General features: G+C 31.9%; 1 pseudogene; it reads right to left on the bottom strand.

Annotated features, from left to right (window-relative positions):
• Window positions 1-6,772: 6,772 nt before the first annotated feature.
• Window positions 6,773-7,956, bottom strand: LOC136068104 (MDIS1-interacting receptor like kinase 2-like; annotated as a pseudogene).
• Between the last annotated feature and the right edge of the window lie 575 nt (window positions 7,957-8,531).

An 8,531-nucleotide genomic window follows, 5' to 3' on the forward strand; every position in this document is an offset into this window, starting at 1 on the left:
TTTTTTTTTTTTTTTTTAGAATGCTTAATGCTAATACTCTAAGAGTCCGATTAGATATAAAATCATCAACAGTTTTGCCATCAATCATACATGAAGGGACAACAACATTATTAGAAAAACTGCAAACCCATCAAAGGCGTAGCCAGGATTTTTTAACTGGGGGGGCCAAGTTACATATTCGTATGTTTGTCATAATTTATAAATGTGTTGTATACAAGATGATCAAACTTAAAATATATAACAATATTTCTAAACTCAAATTTTTGTACAAAATTTGCCTAATTTGCTATAAACATGTATCAATTTAAAAAAAATAATAATAAAATAAACTTGGCATCTCCTATAAAAGGTATGCTCAACATTGATCCTTCATTAAATAAAATTCATCCATTATGAATTCTAAATGGAAATTCTTAGCAATTTCCTTTTTGAATCTTAAAATAGAATAAATCTTATGTCTATATGGCAGTCTAAATTCTCTTCAAAAAAAAATTAATGTTAGCACCACTTATCAGGCACTTACCTAGCCCAAAAAACAAAAAAAAAAAAACAAAAAACAAAAAAAAAAACAAAAAACAAAAAACAAAAAAACAAAAACTTATCAAGCAACTAGATCCCATAGTAAAAGATATAACCAGCTGGAGAAAAAATGACATGATACAAGCCAACTAGGCATTTATTATAAGTTTTGGTAAAATGTTATATTTTATTTGGGTGGGACTCCACTAGAGAGTAGAGAAATTAACAGTGGGATGTGGGTTTGACTGACTATACAGTATACATTACAAGATTTCGAAAGAAAGAAAATAAAAACCACCCGTGGACTTGGACTTCAATTTTTTTGGGGGGCCAATCATTACAATTTTAGAAGCCCAATTTATTTTTTACCTCATACCAATATACCATTACAAAGGATTTCAATAATTTTGGCCCCTAATGATATAGGCACCTATAACTTATAGGTGCCTTTGCCCTTGAAACCCATTGTCCTTTATCATTAAGAATTAAACTGTTATACTTTTTGTTGGCTTTATTATGCGTTTCTGTTGCGTCTTGAAGCTTAAAAAAAAAAAAAAATTAAATAAATAAAATAAAAAACCATACTAGTACTAATGGTCGGTACAACTTCCTTCATGTCTACAAAAATGTAATCATGTAATTAGTTTCGATGGCATAATCCATTTTGCTATAATATATTTAGATGGCATCCAAAAGAAAATAGATTACTTACCTTGTCTAAACTTTTCCTAATTCTTGTCCCAAATATATTTCTTGATTCATCAGCTCCCTCATTGAAATTTCATAAAACGGCTTGGGCAGTGGCGGCTTCCGAACAAGAATTTCTTGTGACACATGTTTCATTGTAGGGCGAGATTTAGGATTTGAACGTAGGTAAGCCAATGCTAGTGTCACAACTAGAACCACATTCTGTGCAATTGTTTGGTTAATATGAGGTGAAAGGCGTGGGTCTAAGACATCTTTCAGCATGATATGTTGAGCAGACGATGTGTTTCGGTTTCCTCTTCGATAACACATCGAGTGTTGTCCTTGTGTTTGCATTTCTCTTCCCTTTATCTTTACCATTTAATTACAGTTGTGTGTGTGATTATTTATGGTTTAGATTATGTCTCTATTCCGATATAAGCTATTTATCATTTTCCGTACATAAGTTGTTTGTTATATAGCTTGTGTTGGTATTTTTGTAATTGGGGTCTAAACGTTCAAGGGTGTTTCATACCTATATTGAACTTTCATAAACCAACAAAGATGAATGTATAAAGTCAATAATCTATTTATATTTTTTTGTTAAACATGTCAGTAATATAAAAAATAGAAATGTTTTAAATATTTAAAAAGCATTTTTGGTAGATTGTAATATATATAAAAATAAAAATAAAAAAAAATTCTCAATGTTTTATGTAACTTTTCTCATAAAATCAATATTGTTGACAACCTTTATATTCAAAAAACATTGAAACACATAAACAAAGAGATTAATTGTGCAGAATTGCAAGAGTATATATGTGATATTAGTATTTCATTTACAACATATACATGATATATACATGATTCATGGTCAGTTGGTATGAACCGTAATAATTACATCCTCTTCAATGATAGCAGCAGCAACTTCATGTTGCATTAGTAACTTAAAATCATCTTTAACAGCGAGGCCATCTCTCCCCTATAGCCTTTAATTTCATGCACACTTCAAGCATCGCCAATTGCTATGAACCATAACAATTACATCATTTTCAATGATAGCAGCAGCAAATTTAGGTTGCAATAGTACCTCAAAATCTTCTTTAACAGCAAGGCCATCTCTCTGAACACAGCTACATTGGCCTTCTATAGGTACAAGGCTGAACACAATTACAAGAAATCCTAGGGAACTGAAGCTACAAAAAAATCCTAGGGAACTGAATTATTTCACCATCATATCCTTTCTAAAACAAAGATTTATCAATGACATAATACAGACCAAACGTTGATTCCAAAAAGTTATGAAAATTAGTTAAGAATTATAAACCTAAAGTAGAGATGCAAGTAAAATATAAAAAAAAATCAACACACAAAGAGAGAGAGAGAGAAATAACATTTTTTTTTATGAGGAAAAACTATGCAGAGAATGGAAGAGAATGACAAATTTATAATGAAATGGTGTGAATAAGAAGAGACAAAATAAGAGAAGATGAAAGGAAAGATGAAGAGTGATATTAAAGTAGATGGTAGTGGGGGGATGAAAAGGTAAGAGAGGGAGAAAGATTGGAGTAAGTGAAAATATTAAAAAAAAAAAAAGTAAATGTTAAAAAATTAGAGAAATATTGGAAAGAAATAGGATAATGACATGGTAGAAGTAAATAAATAAATAGTGGGCTAGATTTATTATAAGGTAATAGTGGAAGTAAGTAAATAAGTAATGGGCTGCATTTATAGGGCTGGGATTTATAGGGCTGAAAATTGTAAAAACTATTTTAAAATTGTAGGAAAAATTATATTACAAAATAAAAGAATGACGTGGCAGCTGATATGGCATAATGTGAGAACAGCAGCATTAAACGCTACACTTCAGCTTTTAGTAATATATAGATATAGATTTGAGGTGACATATATGCAAAATTTGAGTTGCAAGTCTTGTGTACAAAAAGGACCAAAAGACTTAAAAGAGTAGATTTTCCATTTTCTATTCATTCCAAGTCTCCACTCTACAAGGATTTCCATGACTTTACCGACACGCACAAGTTGAGCTGCAACTTGTAGGGATATTTCATTCAACAAGTCACAATTTTTAATGTCCATAATTTTCAACTGGAGAAGTTTATATTTAATTTCAAATTAAAGTAAATTCGATCTCAAAATAAAGCACATAGTTATTCATCTAATCTTAAAAATATTTAAATGATCTAAACTTTAAAAGATTTAAACATAAACGAAAATCTTAGATAACTCCTCATGCCCAAATTAAGCAGTCCTTTAAATTAAAACATAGAATCCTAACATATAAGAAACTTCTTCAAGAACAACTAATAAGTGCTTAAAATCTCAATAGCTGTTCCCTTGCATAATAACGATCACGTTCTAGCACCCACTGGTCACTTGTCCCTATGAACGTGAGCAGCTTATCTAGAAAAATATAGGGACAATGCGAATGACCTAAATAATCTCTACGAGATTGAGCTAAAATTACTTGGTTCAATTTTGATTTTCTAGCAATCGCTTCTCACTCTAAGCAACGTTTCTTTTATCTGCTTTGTCTTTTTACCCTCTTTGTTTAATGGCTTGCAAGTTGATTTATGAATAAGCCTCAAGTGAAACACAAACTTTAATAAATTGTTTATCGTTTTTCTCCACTCTCGATTCTGACCTCGAATAAAGACAATTAAAAGCGGAAAGAAAACAACCTTAAACTGAAACGATTTCATAAAGTTAGTACTATAATCTATCGAATTGGGATTGAAGGAGAAAAATGGTAAAGCTCTGTTTCCTTCTAGTGATGACACAATCTACTCTCACTGGCTCACAATGTACATTTTTCTGAGTCACAAATTTGAGGCCCCTGTTAAATTTTCAAAATTGTTGGTTGAATTCTACTTCTATACTGTAATTTGCTGTTTCATTTTATGAAAATATTTGTAATGACATGTAATTTGCGTGATACTGGAATATATATTACCTATGTGTTTGTGGCTTATAGACAATGCTTTAAAATTTGCATTGGATAGCTCGGAATTGAAACATGGAACTATTAGGGACATTGATATTAACAGTCATTTAAATTAAAACATAAAATCCTAACTTATAATAAACTTGTTCAAGAACAACTAATAGTGCTTAAAATCTCAATAGTTGTTCCTTGCATAATATAGCACGTTCTAGCACCCACTGGCCACTTGTCCCTTGAACGTGAGCAGCTTATCTAGAAAAATATAGGGACAATGCGAATGACCTAAATATCTCTACAGATTGAGCTAAAATTACTTGGTTCAATTTGATTTTAGCAATCGCTTCTCACTCTAAGCAAGTTTCTTTTATCTGCTTTGTCTTTTTATACCTCTTTAGTTAATGGCGCAATTGATATATGAATAAGCCTCAAGTGAAACACAAATTTAATAAATTGTATATCGTTTTCTCCACTCTCGATTCTGACCTCGAATAACGAAAACAACCTTAAAAGAAAAACGATTTCAAACGACATTAAATGTTCAATCGAATTGGGATTGAAGGAGAAAATAGTAAAGCTCTGTTTCCTTTATGAGTCAAAAATACTAGATACTAACTACTACTTGCTCACAATGTACATTTTTCTGATCTACACAATTTTGAGGCCCCTGTTAAATTTTCAAAATTGATTTTTGAATTCTATTCTATACTCTAATTTGCTGTTTCATTTTATGACACGTATTTGTAATGAATGCTGATCTGGAATATATATTACCTTATCTCTATAGACAACGCTTTAAAATTTGCATTGGATAGCTCGGAATTGAAACATGGAACTATTAGGACATTATATTAGTGGAAACTTTATTGTTGAAGGCACTGAGAGGAATAGTCAAATTAATACTGTTGTTGCAGCAGATGAAGCTGTTAGGTACCTCACGTCTCTCATGGTTGAAGTACAGAAGCTCGCAGTGACATTAATTTAATTAGGGGGAGGGGACGTTTTATTAAAGAATTATTGGGAAAAAAAAAAAAAAAAAAAAAAAAAAAAAAAGTCACACAATTGCCTGGCTGGGAAAATACAACTTTCCAGCACCCTAGTGTAGTAAGGGAAACAATGGTATGAGGTATAAATATAGATATATACAACAAAATCATTATTCAACAGTCCACCCACTTTAGCTAAAAGGTCAGGGCTAGTGTTGTCTTCTCAGTATGGGTGGCTTTGTCTACAGCACCTACTGATGACGGGCCACCAAAGGCCTACAATAAGAAATTATAGAATGAAATGTTAAAATAACAAAAAAAAAAAAAAAAAAATGGTTTTTTGATGTGTCAAAATATATATATATATATATATATTTTTTTTAAGAATGCTTAATGCTAGTACTCTAAGAGTCCATTAGCTATAAAATCATCAACAGTTTTGCCATCAATCATGCATGAAGCGACAACAACATTATTAGAAAAACTGCAAGCCCATCAAGGATGTAGCCTGATTTTTTACTTGGGGGGGGGGGGGAGGGGGCAAGTTACATATTCGTATGTTTGTCATAATTTATAAATATGTTGTATACAAGATGATCAAACTTAAAAAATATAACAATATTTCTAAACTCAAATTTGTGTACAAAATTTGCCTAATTTGCTATAAACATGTATCAATTTTTTTTATCTTATTTTTAAATAAAATAAACTTGGCATCTCCTATAAAAGGTATGCTCAACATTGATCCGTCATTAAATAAAATTCATCCATTATGAATTCTAAATGGAAATTCTTAGCAATTTCCTTTTTGAATCTTAAAAAATAGAATAAATCTTATGTCTATATGGCAGTATAAATTCTCTTCTAAAAACAAATTAATGTTAGCACCACTTATCAGGCAACTACCTATCCCAAAAAAAAAAAAAAAAAAAAAAAAAAAACTTATCAGGCAACTAGATCCAATAGTAAAAGATATAACCAGCTAGAGAAAAAATGACATGATACAAGCTAACTAGGCATTTATTACAAGTTTTGGTAACATGTTATATTTTATTTGGGTGGGACTCCACTAGAGAGTAGAGAAATTAACAGATGTGGGGTTGACTGACTATACATTACAAGATTTCTAAGGAAAGAAAATAAAAACCAATCGTGGACTTGGACTTAAATTTTTTTGGGGGGCCAATCATTACAATTTTAGGAGCCCAATTTATTTTTTACCTAATACCAATATACCATTACAAAGGATTTCAACAATTTTGGCCCCTAATGTTATAGGCACCTGTAACTTGTAGGTGCCTCTGCCCTTGAAACCCATTGTCCTTTATCATTAAAAATTAAACTGTAATACTTTTTATTGGCTTTATTATGCGTTTCTGTTGCGTATTGAAGCTTAAAAAAAAAAAAAAAAAAAAAAGATATNAAAAAAAAAAAAAAAAAAAAAAAAAAAAAAAAAAAGATATACAAGTACTAATGGTCGGTACAACTTCCTTCACGTCTACAAAAATGTAATAATCATGTAATCATGTAATTAGTTTCGATGGCCATTTTCCTATAATATATTTAGATAACATCCAAAAGAAAATAGATTACTTACCTTGTCTAAACTTTTCCTAATTCTTGTCTACCACATATATTTCTTGCATTGATTCATCAGCTCCCACATTGAAATTTCATAAAATGGCTTGGGCAGTGGCGGCTTCCGAACAAGAATTTCTTGTGACAGATGTTTCATTGTTGGACGAGATTTAGGATTTGAACGTAGGCAAGCTAATGCTAGTGTCACAACTAGAACCACATTCTGAGCAATTGTTTGGTTAATATGAGGTGAAAGGCGTGGGTCTAAGATATCTTTCAGCATGATATGTTGAGCAGACGATGATGCTAATGAGGAAATAAGCTCTCCCGGATGTCTTCCCATTGCTATTTCGAGCACCACTACACCAAAGCTATAGACATCGCATTTCTCGTTCACAACCATGGTGTAGGCAAGTTCTAAAACACAACAAAAAAAAAAGTGTGAGCACAACTAAACTACTTAGAGTAAGAAATGTTAGGAATATCTTACTATACTATGACAATTATGTAGCCACTTTAGCTAATAAATATGTGAACATATGATCATGATTAATCTTTTTTTTTTTTTTTACAAAGCGTGTTTGTGTAAGTAGAAGATAAATATTCACCAGGGGCAATGTATCCGTAGGTGCCAACAAGTGTGGTTAAATTGGAGGAATCAAGATTTAGTGGTCTAGCAATGCCAAAATCTACAACAAAACCCTCCAATTCTGAATTCAATAAAATGTTGCTTGTGGTCAAGTCTCGATGGATAATTGTTGGAATGCAATCATGATGCAAGTATGATAAAGCATTCGCTATTCCTTTAATGATATTCACCCGCTTCTTCCAATCCAATTCCTTTGCTTTGACATCATTGCTTATGGCATAAAATAAGCTTCCTTTTTCCATGTATTCATAAACTAGAAACATGCATTGATTGTGTAGACAATACCCATAAAGCTTCACGATATTGTGATGACGAACTTCAGATAACACTTTGGCTTCATTCCTAAAACTCTTGTCAAAAGCGGGCTCCTAAGATTCTAAATGGTGAAGTTTTTTAAGGGCAATCACTTTTCCACTAGGTAGCGTTGCTTTGTAAATACTACCATAACCACCGGTTCCAATGCAATATCTGATGTCAAAGTCCTCTGTTGTTGTAATGATGTCTTCAAATGCAATATTTCCATCATAATTCCATATTGAGAATATTTCCATCATAATTCCATATTGAGAATATTTCCCCATTCCTCTTTGCTTTACACTTTGAATGAGTGTTTTCGTTTATCTTCTGGTGAGAAAGGAGCACAATTCCGAGTAATAAGAAGATGAAGGAAATGACAATGGAAGGAATAATCTTTATCCATTTTGTGACGTTTTTGGTAGTTGTGGAGCCAATATTAATGTGGGGTGATCCAAAGCAATAACAGAAGCCTGAGATATTTATTTCATAACATAAATCCTTGTTGCCCATAATTGTTTCCGGCCCAAAAACGAAATTAAAACCCTCTGGGAGTGGACCAGTCAAAGAGTTGTAAGACAAATTCATTTGATGCGAGAAAACAAGATTGTGAGGAATATTACCAGTGAAATTGTTATTGCTGAGATCTAAGTACTGTAAAAAGCTCAAGTTCCCAAGCTGAGGAGGTACTTAACAAATTATGACTAAGATCAATAGTAGTTAACTTAAATGGGTAAGCCACTCGAGGAATGCTTCTAGTTAAGTTGTTGTGGCTTCAAAGCAATTGCTCTAGAGCATGTAAATTCGTGTATCTCAACTGATTGTCTAATGGATCGATTACCACTTGGAGGGTGGCAAAAAG

This window comes from Quercus suber, unplaced genomic scaffold (assembly GCF_002906115.3).
Source record: "Quercus suber isolate HL8 unplaced genomic scaffold, Cork oak 2.0 scaffold_99, whole genome shotgun sequence".
In the NCBI taxonomy this organism is placed as follows: Eukaryota; Viridiplantae; Streptophyta; class Magnoliopsida; order Fagales; family Fagaceae; genus Quercus; species Quercus suber.